Source organism: Heterodontus francisci, unplaced genomic scaffold (genome assembly GCF_036365525.1).
Source record: "Heterodontus francisci isolate sHetFra1 unplaced genomic scaffold, sHetFra1.hap1 HAP1_SCAFFOLD_140, whole genome shotgun sequence".
NCBI lineage: Eukaryota > Metazoa > Chordata > Chondrichthyes > Heterodontiformes > Heterodontidae > Heterodontus > Heterodontus francisci.
This window is the reverse complement of record NW_027141745.1, coordinates 1,416,061-1,438,912: the sequence shown is the minus strand read 5'-3', so window position 1 is coordinate 1,438,912 and position 22,852 is coordinate 1,416,061.

The following is a 22,852-nucleotide window of genomic DNA, read 5'->3' as shown; positions in this document are numbered from 1 at the left end:
GTGTTCCCATGGGTCGGGTATTAGGACCACTGCTCTTTTTGCCCTTGGAAATCCCGGGTGAGTAGGGCAGAGTGCCTTCCTCCTCCCTCTGTACAGAGCTTCCCCTCTCTGTCACCTCTGCTCCATTTGTTTGTCATGTTACTGACCCAGAAAGACTGCAACTACAGTTTCCATATCTCGTCCAGAGTTGGGTCACCGAATCCTCTGTCCTCCCTGAATGTCTGCAACAGTTCACAACACAACCTCCAGAAAACCATCCACAGAACCTCCACTAATTTTACAAACGCAGTAGTAAGTCAAAAGCCCCTCACCTGTAGGTTGGATGCTGGTCCTTTGAAAGAACACCAGAGGGGGTTTCTCGTGCTGCTGAATGAATGTTCAGCTGAGAGTGACGAACACAGGCAGTCAGTGGACATGAACAGACTAAGATTCAAAGACGTGCATCAAAGCTGCTGGAACGGCTGATTGACACCATATTCAGACCCCGCCTCACACTACACACACAAACGTTACGCCCACGCTAGTGCCCCGGCCACCTGGGTGTCCTGCACAATGTGATGGATGTGACCAACAGTGCAGCCCACACCATTTTATGTATCCAAACTTCCACAGCACCAGTGGAGCTGGAGAGATGTAATGTGTGGTTAGGGGGAGAGACAGAGGGAAATAAACTCACTTTAAAAATTGAACGAGAAAAAATACACTAAGACAAACAAGTTGCAGGAATATTGGAAATAGACAGGGGATTGGGATAATCAGAGGGGTGAGGCCATGGAGGGATTTGATCACACGATTGAGAATATTAAAATTGAGGTGTTGGTGGATCAAAAGCCAATGTAGGTCAGTGAGCACAGAGATGCCTGGTGAACAGAATTTGGTGCAATTTAAAAGATAGCGGCAGGGTTCTGGATGACTACAAGGTTACAGAGAGTCAAAAGTGGGAGACTTGCCAGGACTGTGTTTGAATACTCAAGTCCTGAGGTAACAAGGCATGGATGAGGGTTTCAGCAGCAGATGGGCTGAGCTGCGACTCTCTCCCTGTCTCTCTCATGCTCACTCTGGTTCAATTTCTACCTTTCTCCTTTTCCATCCCTATCTCTCTTACTCAGCCTATTACTGTCACACTGTTTAGCTCACCTTCTCTCTCTTCATTTCCCTCTTTCCCCTTTTTTCTTGCTCTCCTCATTTTCTATATTCACCTATTTCCCATCTCTCTCTCCTTCTGTCTCTCTCCCTCTCTTCCTCTGACTACCTCTCTTGTTGCTTCTCTCTTTCACGCCCTCTTCCACTCTGACACTTGAAATTCTCCCTCTCTCTTTCTCTCTCTGTGTCTATTTATCTATCTCTATATATGCTTGCCTCTGACTGTCTCTTTACCTTTCTCTCTCTCTCAATGTCTGCCTGTATTGCATTCTGCGAAGATCTCTGCACCTCTCTCTGTCTCATTCTCTCTACCCTTGTGTCTCTATACCCGGTTTTCTGCCTGTCTCTCCATCTCTGTATCCCAATTTCACTCTCTCTCTGACTTTCTAACTCTCCTTGTCTCTGTCATTTTGTCTGTCACCACTCCTCCCACTCTCTGCATTCATCTATAGACACTTCTGTGTCCCTCGCCCACTCTCACTATCTCTCTCCCTCTCAATCTATTTTCTCCTCATCTCTCCCTCTGTAGCTCCTTCTCTGTCTCTATCTCCCTATCTCTTTTCATCTCTGTCTCTATTTATATCTTTCTCTTTTGTTTTCTTCTTTTTTTCTTCACCTGTCGTCTCTCGCGCTCTCTCCCTCTCTTTAAACTTCTCCCTTTCTTTCTCACACTCGCTGATACCCAGTCTCCCTCTTTCCCTCTCACTTTCTACATTCTCTCTCTTTCCTGATCTCTAAGAAGATATGGAGATAAGAAACGGGAGCAAAACTAGGCCATTCAGCCCTTCGAACCTGATCTGCCATTCAATAAACTCGAGGCAGATCCTGCACCTCTACTGAACCTTCCCACACTCTGCCATATTTCTTAATTCTCTCAGTACCCACAAACATATCAATCCTGTTTTGAATATATTCGGCGACTGAGCATCCACAGATCTCACATTACCCCTCATCTCAGTCCTAAATGACTATCCCCTTTTCCTGAGACTGTGACCACTGCCTCTACTCAATAGCCAAGGGAAGTGGCACACCCCTTCCCACCACCTTTGCAGACGACACAAAAGTTGGTGGAGTCACGGATAATGTTTAGGATTGTCACAGGATACAACAGGATATAGATCGGTTGTAGACTTGGGCAGAGAAATGACAGATGGAGTTTAATCCGGACAAATGTGAGGTAATGCATTTTGGAAGATATAATGCAGGTGGGAAGTATGCAGTAAATGGCAGAACCCTCAGGAGTATTGACAGGCAGAGAGATCTGGGCGTACAGGTTCACAGGTCACTGAAAGTGGCAACGCAGGTGGATAAGATAGTCCAGAAGGCATACGGCATGCTTGCCTTCATCGGTCGGGGCATAGAGTATAAAAATTGGCAAGTCATGCTGCAGCAGTACAGAACTTTAGTTAGGCCACACTTAGAATATTGCGTGCAATTCTGGTCGTGGAGGCTTTGGAGAGGGTACAGAAGAGGTTTACTAGGTTGTTGCCTGGTATGGAGGGCATTATCTATCAGGAGAGGTTGGATAAACTCGGATTATTTTCACTGGAACGATGGAGGTGGGTGGGCGACATGATAGAGGTTTACAAAGTTATGAGCGGCATGGACAGAGTGGATAGTCAGAAGCTTTATACCAGGGTGGAAGAGTCAGTTACTAGGGGGACACAGGTTTAAGGGGAGATGGGCAAAGTTTAGAGGGGATGTGCGATGCAAGTTGTTTACGCAGAGTGTGGTGAGTGCCTGGAACTTACTGCCGGGGGAGGTGGTGAAAGCAGGTACGAGAGCGACGTTTAGGAGGCATCTTTGACAAATACATGAATAGGATGGGAATAGAGGAATACGGTCCCCGGAAGTGCAGAAGGTTTTAGTTTAGGCAGGCATCAAGATCGGCGCAAGTTTGGAGGGCAGAATGGCCTGTTCCTGTACTGTACTGTTCTTTGTTCTTTGTTCACCCAACATCTATCTTAACTAAATTCTGAAGAATTGTATATGTTTAAATTAGACCATCACTCATTCTTCTGCATCATAGGGAATGTTGTAAGAAATGGTCATTGTAATAGTACTATAGAATTCCAACAAACTGCATAAAAAGTGGTTGTTTGATAACAATGGACTCTGTCTCTCATTATGAATAATTCTTCAGCAACCTTCAAGACCTAACACAGATACAGAACAGTACTTTGAGGGAGATTAAGTTGTTCACAAGGGTTGTTATTTACTCATTGACGTAACTAGAATTAGAATTAGAACATTACAGCGCAGTACAGGCCCTTTGGCCCACGATGTTGCGCCGACCTGTGAAACCATCTGACCTACACAGGTCTGGACACAGGTCTTTGTGTAGACATTCCTGGACCAGATAATGTGGAGCTTTATGTCCACATATCTAACAACTGTTAGTTAGATGCAGTAAACATTTGCACTCGACTGATTAAATCTCTGATTTGTAGATGAGAATAACAAGAAATAAAAAGACAACACTCAAAGCTGAAATTAAACAATAGTGACTTTACTAGATTCACTAGGAATACTACTAGTTAACATCAATATAAAAAACACCCATTTACAATACATCTATTATCAATATACATATTAGTCACAAATACTTTAACAGGAGCCATACATGCATGATCACCCAGTGAGCAGACGCCTCCCCGCTGATCATTCTGTTCAGTAGCTGACCATTTACCCGACCTAAACACTGAATAACTATTTGCAAAGCTCTTTATGGATGTTTCATTGACAAGATCACACTGTACGACGAAAATACACTGAAAGCTACAATGTTCGAATGAGATGTCCAATTCTTTGTTTAGTCTATGATATGAGAGACTGCTTTGACATTGAGCACGTGTTTACATTTCTTTCAGTAATTTCAACTCCCCTTGTGGATGTTACAGATGTCTCAGGATCGGTATCAGCACACACAATAGCGGCTTCCTTTCCTGGTCACAGAAAAAATTTAAACTGCAGGACAATTAAACTATCCAAGTCACTTAAATTCCTGACATCTTACACATGTTGCTTAGAGAAATTCTATTTTCTTTGCATTCCAAAGAAAAGTTAACCCTGACGTCCACATTAATTCCATTATTTTCCACAAATGTATGACTGGGTCCAGAATGAGTTTTCTAAGCTTTCCTGCTTGATGCAACATGTTGATGAACTCCTCCTCATCACCACAGACCGTGTCAACACACTTCACCCTTTTCCAGGAACTGCTGCAGCTACATTGGGAGCTGACCGCAAGACCCAGCTGGTGGAAGATGGTGTCATGGAGGATGGCATCACTTTTCTATGTGTCCATATTGGAACATACAGCATCAGGCCAGACCAGCATCATGTCACGACCTTCCAGTGTCCAGCCCTGTCCACCTCAAAGCCTGCCCCGGTCCCTACCTCAGGCTGGCGGCGTATCAGTGGATGCTCCTCCAGTAGCTACCACTGTCCACCTCAAAGACTGCCCTTTGTCCTATCCGCAGGTTGGTGGGGTATCAGCGGATCCTCATCCCTCGATTTGCAGAGACTATGCCTCCTCTTTATGAACTACCGAATAGTGATGATGACAAGGCTTAATCCTGTTGGACTGAAGACAGCACGGAAGCAGTAACACAACTGAAGAAAGCTGTTGCCCAGGCAACGTGCTTTATCTCACCTAACATTGACAAGGCTTTCCACACGAAGGCGAAGGACAGAGAGAAAAGCCTGACTGCTGTCCTATGCAGGGAAAAGCAGGGGAAACTACTCGCCATTGTGAATGACTGCAGAATTGTCAGTGGGGCTGTACTGATTTAAACTGTTTGTGAAGGACATTTGTTAACCACGCTCTGCGGCATCAAACATTTCACTTACATCACGGGGTTCAACAGGGTGATACTGCCCAGTCCATGGTAAACCTTACCAGTATAGGAAAGCACAAGTCACCGCATTCTCCTGTCACAGAGTCTTAGAAACATAGTCATTTCAGCACAGAATGAGGCCATTCGGCCCATCGAGTCCATCCCAGTTATTTGCTGATACATCCCCTCTGTCTTATTCCCCAGCTCTGTCTCCATATTCCTGACAGTTTATTTCCCTCCAGTGGTCATTCAGCATCCTTTTTGAAATAATTCACCATCTCTGCTTTCACCACTCTCGTAGACAGTGATTTCCAGCTCATTCCCACTCGCTGTGTAAAAACCTTGTTCCTCACATCCCCCTGTATTTCGTGCCCACGACTTTAGCTCAAGTCCTCGTGCCATTAGCTAATGGGAACATATTTCCCTGTCTCCCTTATCCAAACATGTCTTCGTTTGCACCTCTATCAAATCTCCCCTCAATCTCCTTTACTGCAAGGAAAACAATTCCAGCTTTTGCAGACTAACGTTGTAACTAAAACCCTCCATCCCTAGAACCATTCTGGTCAATCTCCTCTGCACCCGGTCAAGGATCCTCACATCCTTCCTGAAGTGTGGTAATTAGAACTGGATGCAGTACTCCAGCTGGGGCCTAACCAGAGCTTTATAAAGGTTCAGCATAAATTTCCTTCTTCGGTACCTCTATTTATGAAGCCCAAGATCCCATATGCTTTACTAACGGCTCGCTCAGTATTTCCTGCAACCTTCAAGGATCTATGTACATGAACCCCATGTCCCCCTCCCCCTGCTCACTCTTTCGAACTGTACCATTACGTGTATATTGCCGCTCCCTGCAATTTCTGATAAAATGCATCAGCTCACATTTGTCTGTATTAAATTCTATCTGCCTCTTGTCTACCCATTCTGCTTGCCTATCTATGTCCTGTCGCATCGATTGTTATCAAGTTCACTGTCTGCCCCGCCTCCAAGTTTGGTATCATCAGCAAATTGTGAAAAGTTGCTCTGTATTCCAATATCCAAAACCGTTATACATATCAGAAAAAAAACTGTGGTCCTAACACTGAGACTTTCGGAACCCCACTGTGTACTTTCCGCCAGTCTGAAAAACATCTATTTACCACATCTCACTGTTCTCTGTAATTAAGCCAGTTTTTTTTTCTCTACCCAAGCTGACTCTGTCCCTCCTGTTCATAAGCATCAACTAAATGCCGAGCTGTCACAAAGAGACTAGAAAGAAGCTACAACTTCAGCTTAAAATTATGTGAAATGATACATGTGACAATTTACTAAATTTTGGAAACAGATAAACTCTGAAATTTCGTAAAATTCAGCCTCTCATTAACTTTAATGCATTTAATACTCTGTAAAAGCAATACTCCCAGAAATGGGACTGTGTGCAACTTACTCTATTTAGGGTTTAGGGAGGGAATTCCAGAGTTTAGGGAAGAGAACAGGAAGTGCTGAAAATACTCAGCAGGTCTGGCAGCATCTGTGTAGAGAGAAACAAAGCTAACGTTTCTGGTCTGTGACCCTTCATCAGCAATCTCAAAAGTTAGAAATGTTACAATCTTTGAGCAGGTGAAAGAGGGGAAGGGGAACGCGAAGGCTGGACTATGATGGGACAGAGAGGGGAGAGATTAAATGTCAGACTGTATTAATAGAAGTTATCCAGACTTGAGGAGTTGTAGTTATGTAGCTGGTGTTGTTATGCTTACAGCAGAGATCTTCTTGAGGAGATTTAATTGAGGTGTTTAACATTATGAAGGTTTAGATAAATTAACAAAAACAAAATCTGTTTACAGTGTCCAAAGGGCCTCTAAACCGAGGGCACAGATTTAAGGTGATTGGCAAAAAAAAACAAACATGAGGAAATAGCAGTGACATTGAGCAATTGTTTTATGCCAGTCTACACAACGCTATAGAACACAGAAGACACAAGTTGCGTATCTGAAATAAAGGGTAACCTCGAGCCTGAAAATAGAAAATTAAGGTAATTGATATCTGTGGAGAAACTTAATGGACTGCTCACTTGGTAACAAAACCATGGTCATTCGAACCAAGAAGGGAGCACATTCGCGTCACTTAACTGTTCAACTGGTAACATATCCCGTGTGTATAATCCATCAGGTGGGGCACACTTACCTCACTTAAGCTGTTCAACTGGAAACATGCCATGTGTGTATGAAACCATCAGGGGTGTACACTCACATCCCTTATGCTGCTCATCTGGTGACATGTCCCGTGTGTATTTAACCATCAGGGGAACACACTCGCCTCACTTATACTGTTCACGTGGTAACATGCCCCGTGCTTATTAACCATCAGGGGAGCCCACTCACCTGACTTATAATGTTCAATAGTAACGTGTCCTGTGCCCAACTTCTCCAAATGTACCTTAATGGTGTGAGAGTTCTTTCAGGTCCTGCACCTCTCCCTGTTGACATGGGGGACCGCACAGAGCACCATCGGGAATCCCGCTATCCCGACAAAGCCACGGGACGTCTCATCCAGCTTCTTGCTGCTGAAGGAGAAAATGATGTATTCACCTTACCCAGCATAGAAGGCCTTCGTCGCCTAATGGATTCATCAATGGACTGGGAGATAATGGATATGTCGACTCCTCATGCCTGGAGAAGTCTGGATCCATTGAAGTTGAATGAAACTGTGACCTTAACGGCCTCCGTCCTCACTCTGGTGTGAAGTTCCAGGTCGTGCTTCAGGAGGTGACACAGCTCTGTGACCACGACCTTATTTAATCAGAGTCACGTCACAAAGTGCTCATGGGTTAGGTTTAGGAAGGAAAAGTGCTCTCAAAAAACCTGGGGTACGAAGGGCAGAGCCCGACCTCTTCCATCCCTGTTTGCAGCCTCTGCTCCATTTGTTGGTCCTGCTGCAGACCCAGATACACTGTAACTACCGTCCCCATACCTCGTCCAAAGTTAGGTCACCAAATCCTCTGCCCTCCCTGAATGTCTGCAGCAGCTCACAACACAACATCCGGCAACAACGTCCACAAAAGCTACACTAACTTCATAGTCGCAGAAGTAAGTCAAAAGCCCCTCGCATGAAAGGAGGATGCCTCGTCTTTTAAATAATGCTAGAGGGAATTTTTCGTGCTACTGAATGTATTTTTAGCTGAGAGTGACTAACACAGGTGGTCAGGGGTCATGCACAGACCAAGTTTCAAATACGTACATCAAAGCTGCCATCATGGCCCATTGGAATCACTTCAGACCATGTGCTCGGGTTACAGCCCTGCCCAGCATGGGGCACTGTGCTGGGCACACTGGAAGTGGTCGGCTGTGAGTTGCATGCCATTTTATAGTTGCAGGCTTCTGTAACGCTGGCACCAGTACTGCCGTACAGTGCAAATCGCAGCCGGGAGAATTGGAGAGAGAAAGCAACTCACTTTAAAAAGGGAATTGGAAAAAGACTCGAAGGCATAAGATTTGCAAGAACATGGGAAATGGACAGGGGAATGGGACTAATATGAGAGGTGACGCCATGGAGGAATTCAAACACCAGAATGAGAACATTAAAATTAATGTGCGACCAGACCGGGAGCCAATGCACATCAGTGAGCACGGAGGCGAGTCCATGACACTGTGGTAAGAGAAGCAATTGAGAACGTATCTCATGTGTACACTGGACGTTCAGCAATGTTTAAAGCCAGAGGTTAAGATTAACTTGTTTTCTGATGAAGACAACAGAAGAAAGGAGAACAGAAAGGGCTGGTGAGGCAAGTTTTATTTTATTTTTTTTATTTAGAGAAACAGCACTGAAACAGGCCCTTCGGCCCACCAAGTCTGTGCCGACCAACAACCACCCATTTATACTAACCATACAGTAATCCCATATTCCCTATCACCTCCCTTCACGAGGGGAAATTTACAACGGCCAATTTACCTATCACAGGTTGTGGTGACAACTTGTTTATCGGGAAATATCATCCCGCTGTGATCACAGACCTCGCCTGGTTTCCATCAGTCAATTGCAAGCTCACTGATTTTATTCCTATATTATTTCATGTCTATTTGTTCTCAAGATATGGGTGACACTGACAAGGCCAGCATTACTTCTCCATCCCCGGTTACCATGAGAAAATTGTGGGCCTTCATCTTGAACTCTTGCAGTCTGTGTGGTGAAGATGCTCCCACAATACGGTTATTGAAAATATTTCAGGCCTTTGGCCCAGTGTCGAAGAAACAACGCTGACATATGTCCAAACATAGATGGTGTGTGGCTTGGAGGAGGGGAATGTGAAAGAGATGGCGATTTGTGTTAGAGTCTTTGCTGAATTCATATCCCATGCTGTGTCTCCTGTCCCCTTGATGCGAATTGTAAGAATCCTACTGCTACCCTGGACTTGAGAAGTACTCATGGTAAAATACAAAACGCAAACACAATGACGGTTAACATTTTGGGATACAGTTCACTTTCGAGTGATTTGTCATTGCAAAGACACATGTCATTTGCAATGAGCTGGGGCTGAACAGGACGATATGAAGTAAAACTGAGACATTACCAAACCAAGAGTCAAGGTAGGTGAGCGGGCACAGTGTGAATGGGTGAACGGGTCTTGGTGCAAGTGAGGATACAGGCAGCAGAGTATTAGATGAGCTGACGTTCATGTAAGGGACAAGGTGGGAAGCAAGAGAAGAGAACATAACAATAGTCGAATGTGGAGCTGAGAAAGGCACAGATGAGGGAATAAACAGCAGAGGAGCTGAGGCAGAGACTGAGACGGTGACGTTATGGAGGTGGAAGCAGGTGATCTGGGTGATGGAGAGGATCTAGAGTTGGAATCATGAACAACGATGCTGATGGATTGGAGGCGGAAGTAGGTGATCTGCATGATTTGAGGATCTGGGGTTGGAATCAGGGTTATAGACGGTGATGTTATGGAGGTCGAAGTAGACAATCTGGCTGATGGAGAGGATCTGGGGTTGGAATCAGAGACAGGGACAGTGATGTGATGGAGGTAGAAATATGTGGTCTGGGTGATGGGGAGGATCTAGGTTTGGAATCAGGAACAGAGCCGGTGTTGTTATGGAGGTGGAAGTAGGTGGTCTCGGTGATGGAGAGGGTATGGGTTTAGAAACTTGATGACAAATCCTTTGTCCATTAAACCATCAGCGGAGCACACCCGCCTATCTAATAGTCTTCACCTGGTCTCAGGTCCTCTGTGTAGTAAAAAATCAGAGGAACGCACTCGCCTCACTTTTACTGTTCACCTGGTGAAATGTTACATATGTATCTAAGCATCAAGGGGACAAAGTCTCCACACGAATGATGACAACCTCGTAGTATATCCACTTTATACTGCATAACCAGAAGAGCACAATCGCCTCACTTATACAGCTCACCTGGCAACATGCCCCACGTGTTTTAAAACATCAGGGGAGAACAGTCGCCTCACAAAATTACTGTTCACCAGGTTACATGTCCCATATGTATTAACCATCCAGGAGCACACTCACCTCCGTTACATTGTATACCCGGTCCCTTGACCAGTGTATATGAGATCATTAGGAGCGCACAATCGCCTCACTTATAGTGTTCACCTGGCAACATGACCCGTGTGTATTAATCTATCAGGGCAACACAGTCGCCTCACGAATACTGTTCACCTGATAACACGTCCCGTGTGTATTAAACCATCAGGGGAACAGACTCACCTCACATATATTTTTCACCTGGTAACATGTACTGTCGGTTAAACCATCAGTGGAAATGAATCGTCTCACTTATACTGTTCACCTGGTTACTTCTCCCGCGTGCAATAAACCATCAGATGAACATACTCCACCTCACTTTTAATGCACACATGGGAATCTGTCCCGTGTGTCTTAAACCATCAGCAGAACACACTCGCCTCACGTATACTGTCACCTGCTAACACGTCTTGTGTGTTTTGAACCATTAAGGGGGCAAACTCCCCTCACCTATAGCTTTCACCTTGGAACATGCCCCGTGTGTATTAACCATCATGGGACCCCACTCACCTCACTTATACAGTTCACCTGGCAATAGGTCCCGTGTGTATTAACCATCACAAGAGTAAACTCACCTCATTTATACTTTTCGCCCGGTGACAGGACCCCTGTCTATTAAACCATAATGGAAGCACTCTTGCCTCACCTCTACTGCTCACTGGTAACATGTCCCCTGTATATGAAACCATACAGGGAGCACAACAGTCTCCTCAATTATACTGTTCACCTGGTTCCATGTGCCATGTATAATGTTACGACCGTGGCGGGAGTAATGCACTGTCAATACCGTGCCAATACTCCACAAGTCGCAGTATATGCTTAAAGTTTTCATACTTGTCAGAAATTCGCCAAATTAAACACTGTACTAACCCCACAAAATTAAACACACTGAACCACTGATCGTTAAGCAACACAAAAAATAACAATTTGTGAAGAAACTAGATCTTAAATATTGTTGAGATAGAACTCTATCTAAGATATGTTATGACTTCTTATTCCGTTTAACGCCTCACACCCACACACATACATTCAAAGAAACAACGGCTAACCAGTTTTAGAATGGTGTTTTTTAAAGTAGCAATCTAATCGGAATAAACAAATAGCTGGGTTGTAAGTCCTGGTGAATTACGTTCCAAATTGGTGATCCCATATATGAATGATCTAGGCATTGTTGTTTGTAGATGTTACGACATTTTGAACAATTGTGAACTGTGAGGAGGATAGTTCAGAACGTCAAAAGGTCAGAGACAAGTTGATAGAATCAGCAGACAAGTCGCAGTTGAAGTTTAATGCGGAGAAATGTGAAGTGATTCATTTTGGTATGAAGAACATGGAGAGACAATATAAAATAAAGGGTACACCTCTAAAGAGGGTGCAGGAGCTGAGCGACCTGGGTGCATATGCGCATAAGTCATTGACGGTGGCAGGATAAGTTGAAAGAGTAGTTAATAAAGCATACAGTGCTCTGGGCATAACTAATTTGGGTATGGAGCACAAGAGCAAGGAAGCTATGTTAAACTTGTATAAGACTCAAATTTCGGATCAGCTGCAGTATTGCTTCCAGTTGTGGGCACCGCATTACAGGAAAGACAGAAGGGCAATGGAAAGAGTACAGGAAAGATTCCCAAGAATAGTTCTGATGATGTAAAACTCCAGATATGATGATATATTGTCGATGTTGGGATTGTTTTTTGCTGAAGAGAAGGCTAAGAGGTGATTTGATATATGCATTCAATACCATGATGTCTTTGTAAGAGTAGATAGCGAGAAACTGTTCCCACTCGTGAAAGAATCAAGAACGAGAGGGCACAGATTTAAATTAATTCGTAAAAGATTTGAAAGAAACATGTGGAAAAGCATTCATGCAGTGAGTACTTAGGATCTAGAATGCACTGCCTGAGTGCATGTTGGAGGAAGGCTCAATTGAGAAATTTAAATTGGAATTAGACTGTCATCTGAAAAGGAAGAATGTGCATGGGAACGAAAGGGACAGCAGAAACATGGGTACGAAATTGGCTGAGTTGTAGACAGCAGAGAATTGTGGTTAATGAATGTTTTTTTTCTGCTTGGAGGAAGGTTTGCAATGGAGTGCCCCAGAGGTCAATGTTGGGAGTCTTGCTTTTTCTGATATATATTAATAATCTGGACCTTTGTGCACAGGGCACAAGTTCAAAGTTTGTGGATGATATGGTTCTTGGAAAAATTACGAACTGTGAAGAGGATAGTAAGGGACTACAAAAAGACATAGACAATTTGCTGGAATGGGAGACCAAATGGAAGATGAGGTTCACTCCGCAGAAATGCGAAGTGATACAGTAGGGGGAAAAGGCAGGGGAATGGCACTCGATGAATTGTTCATTCGGAGAGCCAGTGTATAAATGATAGGCCGAATGGACTCCATCTGAAATGCAGCGCTTCTGTGATTCCATGATCCAGTGTGACCTCTTTCTTTACATCCCACCCCCAATCCCTCACTCCTCCCTCCCCTTCTGATTTGATACTTCCCAATGATAACCCAAAACGGCCAGTTTCCCAGTCACAGCAGTTTCCAGGAGACAGAGACAGAGAGCAGCGGCACAGCACTGATGGTGAAGCCCCATCACTTGGCCTGATACTCGCAGCCACCAGAACAAATTCTTACATTGCATGTATCCTGGAGCCTGGTATATAGTCGGAATCTGCACGTGGTGAGTCACTGAGCACGAGTGAGCTGCAGCCAGGCCAGGGAGAAATGATAACTCGTGCATATACTCACTGGACAGCGAGGTCAAAAATGGGCTATGTTATGAAGTACTCAGAGGACATAGAATCACCTCCTGCACCGCCACATCCCACTTGTATATATAATGTATAGTAATGGACACACAGTCCCACCTCCCGCACCGACGCAACCCAATTATCTTTATAACAGATAATAATGGACTCACGGTCCCATCTCCAGAACAGACACCTCCCACAGCTATAAATAATATGTAAATGATGGACACACGGCCGCACATCCTGTACTGACACATCCCACAGTTATGTATATTGTGTAATAATGGACACACAATCCCACCCGTACACTCTCATCCCACAGTTATATATAATATGCAATAATGGAAACACAGTTCCCCCTCCTGTACTGACACATCCCACAGTTATGTATAATGTACAATGATTGAACAGAGAACATAGAACAGTACAGGCCCTTCGGCCCACGACGTTGTGCCGAACCTTTAACCTACTCTAAGAGCAAACTACCTACCTACCCTTCATTCTACTATCATCCATGTACGTATCCAAGAGTCGCTAAATGTCCCTAATGTATCTGGTTCCACTACCAACGCTGGCAGCGCATTCCACGCACCCAGCACTCTCTGTGTAAAGTACCTACCTCTGACATCTCCCCGAAACCTTCCTCCAATCAACTTAAAATTATGCCCCCTGGTGATAGCCGTTTCCGCCCTGGGAAAACGTCTCTGGCTATCCACTGTATCTATGCCTCTCATCATCTGGTACCCCTCTATCAAGTCACCTCTCAACGTTCTTCGCTCCAATCAGAAAATCCCTAGCTCCCTCAATCTTTCTTCGTAAGACGTGCCCAGCAGTCCAGGCAGCATCCTGGCAAATCTCCTCTGCACCCTCTCTAAAGCTTCCACATCCTTCCTATAATGAGGCGACAAGAACCGAACATAATATTCCACGTGTGGTCTAACCAGGGCTTTATGGAGCTGCAGCATAACCTCGCGGCTCTGAAACTCAATCCCCCTGTTACTGAAAGCCAACACACCATACGCCTTCTTAACAACTCTATCAACTTGGGTGGCAACTTTGAGCGATCTATGGATATGGACCCCAAGATCCCTCTGTTCCTCCACACTACCAAGAATCCTGTTTTTAAGCCTGTATTCTGCATTCAAATTCGACCTTCAAAAATGAATCAAATCACACTTTTCCATCTGCCACTTCTCAGCCCAGCTCTGCATCCTGTCAATGTCCCGTTGCAACCTGCAAGAGCCTTCCACACTATCCACAACTCCAGCAATCTTCGTGTCATCAGCAAACTTACTAACCCAGCCCTCCTCTTCCTCATCCAAGTCATTTATAAAAATCACAAAGAGCAGAGGTCCCAGAACAGATCCCTGTGGAACACCACTGCTCACCGAGCTCCAGGCTGAATACTTTCCATCTACTACCACCCTCTGTCTTCTATTGGCCAGCCAAATCCGTATCCAGACAGCCAAACTTCCCTGTGTCCCATGCCTCCATACTTTCTGAATGTGCCTACCATGGGGATCCTTATCAAACACCTTGCTAAAATCCATAAACACCACATCCACTGCTCTTCCTTCATCAATGTGTTTTGTCACATCTTCAAAGAATTCAATAAGGCTTGTGAGGCATGACCTGCCCCTCACAAAGCCATGCTGACTGTCTCTAATCAAACTCTGTTTTTCCAAATAATCATAAATCCTGTCTCTCAGAATCCTCTCCAATAATTTGCCCACTACCGACGAAAGACTGACTGGTCTATAATTCCCAGGGTTATCCCTATTCCCTTTCTTGAACAAGGGAATAACATTTTCCACCCTCCAATCATCTGGTACTACTCCAGTGGACAGTGCGTAATCAAAGATCATCGCCAAATGCGCGGCAATCTCTTCCCTCGCTTCCCATAATATCCTTGGGTATATCCCGTCTGGCCCCGGGGACTTATCTGTCCTCATATCATTCAAAATTTCCAGCACATCCTCCCTCTTAACCTCAACCTGTTCGATCATTTCAGCCTGTTCAACGCTGTCCTCACGAACGACCAGGTCCCTCTCACTCGTGAATATTGAAGCAAAGTATTCATTTAGGACCTACCCTACCTCCTCCGACTCCAGGCACAAGTTCCCTCCTCTATCCCTGATCGGCCCTACCCTCACTCGGGCCATCCTCTTGTTCCTCACAGAAGTGTATAATGCCTTTTGATTTTCCTTAATCCTACCCGCCAAGACTTTTTCATGTCCCCTTCTCGCTCTCCAAAGTCCATTCTTCAGTTCCTTCCTGGCTACCTTGTAACCCTCTAAAGCCCTGTCTGATCCATGCTTCCTCAACCTTAAGTAAGCTTCCTTCTTCCTCTTGACAAACTGTTCCACATCTCTTGTCATCCAATGTTCCTTCACCCGACCATCCCTCCCTTGCCTCATCGGGATAAATCTATCCAGCAGTCGCAGCAAGTTTTCCCTAAACAACCTCCACTTTTCTGTCGTGCATTTCCCTGAGAACATCTGTTTCCAATTTATGCTCCCCAGTTCCTGCCTAATAGCATTGTAATTCCCCCTCCCACAATTAAATATTTTCCCATCCCGTCTGCTCCTGTCCCTTTCCATGACTATAGTAAAGGTCAGGGAGTTGTGATCACTATCACCGAAATGTTCTCCCACCGAGAGATTTGTCTGGTTCATTGCCATGCACCAAGTCCAACATAGCCTCCACTCCAGTCGGCCTATCGACATATTGAGTCAGGAAACCTTCCTGGACACACCTGACAAAAACTGCTCCATCCAAACTATTTGCACGAAGGAGGTTCCATTCAATATTAGGGAAGTTGAAGTCACTCATAACAACAACCCTGTTACTTCTGCAGCTTTCCAAAATCTGCCTCCCATTCTGTTCCTCCGTGTCTCTGTTGCCATTGGGGTGTCTATAGAAAACTCCCAACAAAGCGACTGCTCCTCTCCTGTTGCTGACTTCCACCCATAATGACTCAGTAGACAAACCGTCCTCGACGACCTCCCTTTCTGCCGCTGTGATACTATCCCTGATTAGCAATGCCACTCCCCCACCTCTTTTCCCTCCCTCCCTATTCCTTTTGAAACATCTAAACTCCGGAACATCCAACATCTATTCCTGACCCTGTGATATGCACGACTCCGTAATGGCCACAACATCGTCGTTCCAAGTACTGGTCCATGCTCTAAGTTCTTCACCCTTATTCCTGACACTTTTGCGTTAGAATAGACACACTTCAACCCATCATACTGGCGGCAACTTTGTCGGATCAATTGTCCAACCATCCTCACAGACTCTCTGCACTCGGTATCTGCCTGTTCAACAGCTACCCCATGCACTGATCCGTAGCTCCGGTTCCCATCCCCCTGCCAAACTCGTTTAAACCCTCCCGAAGAGCGCTAGCAAACCTCTCGCCCAGAATATTGATGCCCCTCCAGTTCAGATGCAGCCCGTCCCTCTTGTACAGGTCCCACCTTCCCCAGAGGCTATCCCAATGATCCATATATCTGAAGCCCTCCCTCCTACACCAGCCCTGTAGCCACGTGTTCAACTATACTCGCTCCCTGATTCTATCCTCACTAGCACTTGGCACTGGTATCAATCCTGAGATTACTACTCTGCTCGTTCTGCCTTTTAGCTTCCAACCTAACTCCCTATATTCGCTTTTCAGGCTCCTCATCCCTTTTCCTAGCGATGTCATTGGTACCGGTGTGTGCCACGACCTCTGGCTGCTCCCCCTCCCCCTTATGAATCCTGTAGACTCGATCCGAGACATCCCTGACCCTGGCATCCGGGAGGCAACATACCATCCGGGAGTCTCATTCGCGACCACAGCATCTCCTGTCTGTTCCTCGAACCATTGAATCTCCTATCACTATCGCTCTCCTAATCTCCCCCTTCCCTTCTGAGCCACTGAACCAGGCTCAGTGCCAGAGACCTGGCCACTGTGGCTTTCCCCTGGTAGGTCGTTCCCCCCAACTGTATCCAAAACGGTATGCTTATTATTGAGGGGAAAGGCCACAGGGGATCCCAGCACTGCCCCTATTCCCTTTCCCTCCCCTGACGGTCACCCAGGTACCTTTATCCTGTAACTTCGGTGTCACTACTTCCCTATAACTGCTCTCCATCACCCCCTCAGCATCCTGAATGATCCGAAGTTCATCCAGCTCCAGCTCCAGTTCCCTAACGCGGTCTGCGAAGAGCTGGAGTTGGGTGCACTTCTCACAGGTGAAGTCAGCAGGGACACAACTGGTGACCCTTATCTCCCACATCCTGCAAGAGGAGCATGCAACTGCCCTAGCTTCCATCCCCTCGGCACTAACTTGTCAACAGAGATTAAAGAAAAATGAAAAACTTACCTTACCAAACCCTCCACACGAGTCCTTTTTTTTGGTTAGAGGAGAAGGATGGGTGGGAGACACGACACCTGTAGTGTTTCGGGTTTAGCCACTGCCCGAATATATAAGTTTACTTCCACAGCAGTCCCCGTGTCCGCCGAAACAAAAGGTAGGTACTTGAAACTGAAACATAACTTCCCAGCTGCCCCCTCGCTCGCCCTATTGCTGATGTAAAAGAAGCTGCGGAAACAAAAGGTACGTACTTGAAACTGAAACTTTCCTTCCCAGATTTCAGACAGGAGAAAAACAAAGCTGGTAATGGTAGTAACAAAGGAAGTAAGCGAAAGTGGAAGGCAGCAGAAACGAAGGCCACTATCAAATCAGGTCAAAATATGGGGAAACAAGTTAGAAAGGCCAAATTTAAGGCACTCTATCGACTGCATGCTGCATTCGCATTAGGTTAGAATCGATGAATTGACGGAACATTAGTTACCAAGGACGATCTTTTACGTAAACGTGGCCTCAGCTGAGCAAAGCCGGGAACTGAAATTTCAAGGGTATTCACTATTTCAGAAGGATAGGAAAAAGGAAAAGGATGTGGGGTAGTATTGGTAATGAAGAATTAGTTGCTGCATCAGTTTAATTCTGCAATGCATCGTCACAAATAACTCGTTTTAATCACTTAATTGAAAGCCCAAAGTTAAAGAAGCAACCATATCCCACAATGAAGAAGAGCAGCATTGAGAGAGATATTCAAATCTTGGTATTTAATTACAGAATGATCAAAGTTAAAGGGGACATCCAGAGTCCAAAGTGAAGTAGAGCAGCCCTGAAGGAAACATCCACACAGATGGAGTTAAATTGCTGAATGGTCACAGGCGAGTGAAGGACATCACTGAAACAGCATGAGACTAGAGAAAAAATTTAGATTTAGATTTAGAGGTACAGCACTGAAACAGACCCTTCGGCCCACCGAGTCTGTGCCGACCATTGACCACACATTTATACGAATCCTACACTAATCCCATATTCCTATCACATCCTCATCTGTCCCTATTTTTCCCTACCACCAACCTATACTAGTGACAATTTATAATGTCCAATTTACCAATCAACCTGCAAGTCTTTTGGCTGTGGGAGGAAACCGGAGCACCCGGAGGAAGCCCACGCAGACACAGGGAGAACTTGCAAACTCCACACAGGCAGTACCCAGAATTGAAACCGGGTCGCTGGAGCTATGAGGCCGTGGTGCTAACCACTGCGCCACTGTGCCGGAAGATGTGGTGGATGATGTTTGAAAGTACAAACTCATTGCTAGGAGAATAAGGCTTCTAATTTCCATGAGATAATTGATGTGATTAGAATAGTCCAGTCTTGGCAGTTTTCCAGTTCAACTTCAGAAACATATGTATTTAAATACAATAGGGACTGAACTCGATGTCGTAATCTATTTGTTCAAATTTTTAAAATGTTGCAATTTCAATTTCCCCTTGGAGCTACCACAGGGTATAAATTATAGGCTCTGGGAATGCATCACCTCAGAGTTTAATATGGATAGATTGCCTGCAGTACAAAGGGCCAGCTCACTTCATGCAGAAAATGCTTGAAACACTGATCAGTATCAGGAAAATATATTACCTGATCCTTGCCAGCATTGGTGTTCCTGGGAAGTGAACATAACCATTGAAGTTGTGTAAAACAGTGTGTGAGTTGTTCTCTATTTCTTCTCTGATAAAGAATGCTACTTGGTGATCTAGTGGGCAGCGATATACAGACAACCGATCACTAATATCATTTTCTTATGTCAAATATCCTGCATTATCACTGAGGTTTTATTGTATTGCCTGAACTGATAATAAACCTCTGATTGTAACTGATAGGCTCTCTGAATTATCAAGTCATTGCATTCAGTGGAAAATTGCATAATGTTAACTTAGATGCCACTGCAGCCAAATCTTTAAAAGAAGGTATTGTTGGGACTATCTATCACTGTAGAATTGTACTGAGTGTGGGTCACTAACTGGAGCGAAACATCTGACTCCAGTGGTCGTGTACTATTGGGAGTATCTGTCATTGTGGAATTGTGCGCAGTGTTGGTCATGAACTGGAGTAGAACACCTGATCCCAGTGAGCATGTTTTACTGTAATGACTGCAATTGTCCAATCAGTTTCTATTTTGAAATCTTTGCTTCAGATGATAGATCTCTCTATTGAGATACCTTAGGGTCTTAAGAATTCATTGCCAAGTGAAAGATGTTTACTGAGATCTTCTAATCCATGTATAAATTTAAATGTATTGATATTTCTCTGTTTCCTTTTGAAATGTTCCGACTGAAAGAGATGCTAACTATTTACCGACAATTAAACCGCAGGACAGCACTGATACAATATTCTAATACTGTAATAATGACTTATTCTTAAACTGAGTACAGTTACTATAAACACTATTTATTTTATTGCTGATTAATCCCTTCACCCAACATAGTCCTGCGAAGCTGTGGGTTCCGTGTGCTGAAACCAATTGCCTATTAATGGCACAGGATAAATATTGGGCTGTGTTTGTTGAATCGTCCACTGCTGTAACAGATTCATCTTTGACGGATCAATTCATGTCTCACGTTCAGAATCTCACCAGATGTAACCTGCACCAATCTCTGCCCTTGGCTCAGTGAGTTGTGTCCCTATGAGGAGATACCTATAGCTAATGAACATATGTATCCGGTTTTCATAATACAGAGATCAGACCAAATGATGTAAATAATAACTTAGTAAAATATGAATGGTGAAATAAACTTCTCTCAGCTCTGGTGTCATCCTGTGAAAAATATTTGAACCATCTCGAGTGCATCAGTATCCTTTTTGTAACATGGAGACTAGAACTACACACACTACGCCAAGTTTTGTAAAACCATGGTTCTATTTCAGTATAAGATCAGCTCTTTGTTTTTGTTTTTCTATTCCAATCCTCTGGAATTGAATTGCTGTGATTGTTTTGTATTTTACGGGCCTGTTAACACGTGTTGCTACTTTAAATGATTTGAGAATCTATCCCCTGAACCCCTTTTCCCCTTTGACCCCATTCAGACTCTTGTCGTCCAAGCATTATTTGAGATGCTTGTTTTTCAGAACAAAATTAAGCAGCTCACACTTAGCACTTCTCAAAATAATTTGACATTTAAATGCCCTTTGTGCAACTTTATCAACTCTTATTAATAATGTTTTCAGGTATTTATTTGCATTCTTACTCGGTATTAACTGTACTCTGAATTTGGACTTGGTTGAAAATTGTGAAATTGTACTTCTGCTTTCCACTTCCAGATGGTTTATTTAAATGGTGAAGGACAGTATTCGCAGCGCTGACCTTTGTGGAAAACCACTTCCCAACGTCTGCCAATCTGACAAAATACCTTTAACCCTTATTCCCTGTTTTCTGTTTTTGTAGTCAGATTGTTGTCCATTCTGCTATTTGATCCCTAAATTCACTTGTTCTGAGATTAGTCTGATACATGGTCCCTTACGGAATACCTTTGGAAAATTAATGGCCATTACTTCAACTGTATTACATGTATCTATGCTTTCTGACATTATTCAAAAATCCAATAAGGTTGGTCAAGTTTGAGCTTCATTTTGGAATATGTGCTGAATATTCTGAATTATATTCTGTGTTTTCAGGTGTTTATCCGTTGCATCTCAGAAAAGGGATTCAAGTAACTTCTGTGCCGCTGACTCTAACTGATATATAGTTATTTGGACATGTTCTGCCTTACGTGTAAAATACAACAACCACATGAACTGTCCGTCAGTCGTCTGAGACTGTTTCATTACCTGATGATTATTAATGAACCGATAATAATGCCTCTTGTGCTTCTTTCCTATCTTTTTAGTATGTGCAGACCTTAAATGTTGTGAGATGTATTTTATTGGAATTTATTCACTATTATTGGACAGTTATTTCTTCCCCTCAGAGACCTCTCTTCCCCTTCTTCAGGCTCAGACTCCTCATTCCCTGGCTTATGTTGCCCTGACTGTCCCAAAAGACATGCGGCTTCCTATCTTCTGAGTTAGCAGATGTGTTCCAGAAATCCATTTACATGTTTGTCTATGTTAGTTTGTCCTGGCTGCTCCAAAGCCGAGTAAATGCGAGCTGTCCTTAAACTCAGTGGATGGGATTATTCCTGACAGACGTGATGGGCTGGGTCCTGTGCAGGAGGCAAGATTCCCAGAGTCGGCCTGAAATGTCACCCCTCACCCCTCCCCCTCCCCCGCCGCCGCCCCCAGGACCGACCCTCCTGTCTTCTCGTGTAAAGTTTAACGAGACAGGATCCCCATCCCATTAAAGGCTTTATAGGGCCGTGGGTTGCACAATCAAAGGCCGGCTGCACAGCGGTAACGGCAGCAGCACCGGGAGCGGTGGCCACTACCGGTACTAGGAACAGAACAGCAGCAGTAGGCCATTCAGCCCTTCGAGCCTTCTCCAACATTCAGTACGATCATGGCTGATCATCCACTTCAATGCCTTTTTTGCACACGATCCCGATATCTCCTTATGTCGTATTTTGAAATCTCACAATTTCTGATTTGAACATACTCAATGATTAAGCTTCCACAGCCCTCGAAGGCAGGAAATTCCAAAGATTCACAACCCTCTGAGTAAAGGAATTTCTCCTCATCTCTCTCCTAAATGATTTCCTTCTTATTTTGAAATTGTGTCTCCTGGTTCTAAACTCCCCACCCACTACTTGCAATTACCCTGTCTGCCCCGTTATGTATTTTTTAGGTTTGAATGAAATCACCTCTCATTCTTCGAAACTCGAGAGAATACTCGCCCAGTTTCTGCAATTACTCTTCATAGGACTGTCCCGCCATCCTGGGAGCAAGTCTGATGAACCTTCGTTGTACTCCCTCTATGGCAATAAGATCCTTCTGAGGGTAAGGGGACCAAACTGCACACAATAATCTTGGTGCGGTCCAGCCAATTGGAGCAAGACATCACTATTCCTGCACTCAAATCCTCTTGTGACAAAGGCTAACATACCATTAGCCTTCTTAATTGCGTGCTGCACCTGCATGTTAGCTTTCAGTGACTTATTGACAAAGATATGGAGGTCCCTTTGTACGTCTACACTTTCTAATCTCTTGCCATTTCAGATATACTCTGCATATCTGCTGCGCCTGCCAAAGTGGATAACCTCACAATTTTCCACATTATATTCTATCTGCCCCTTTCTTGCCCACTCAGTAGGTCTGATCAAATCCCCTT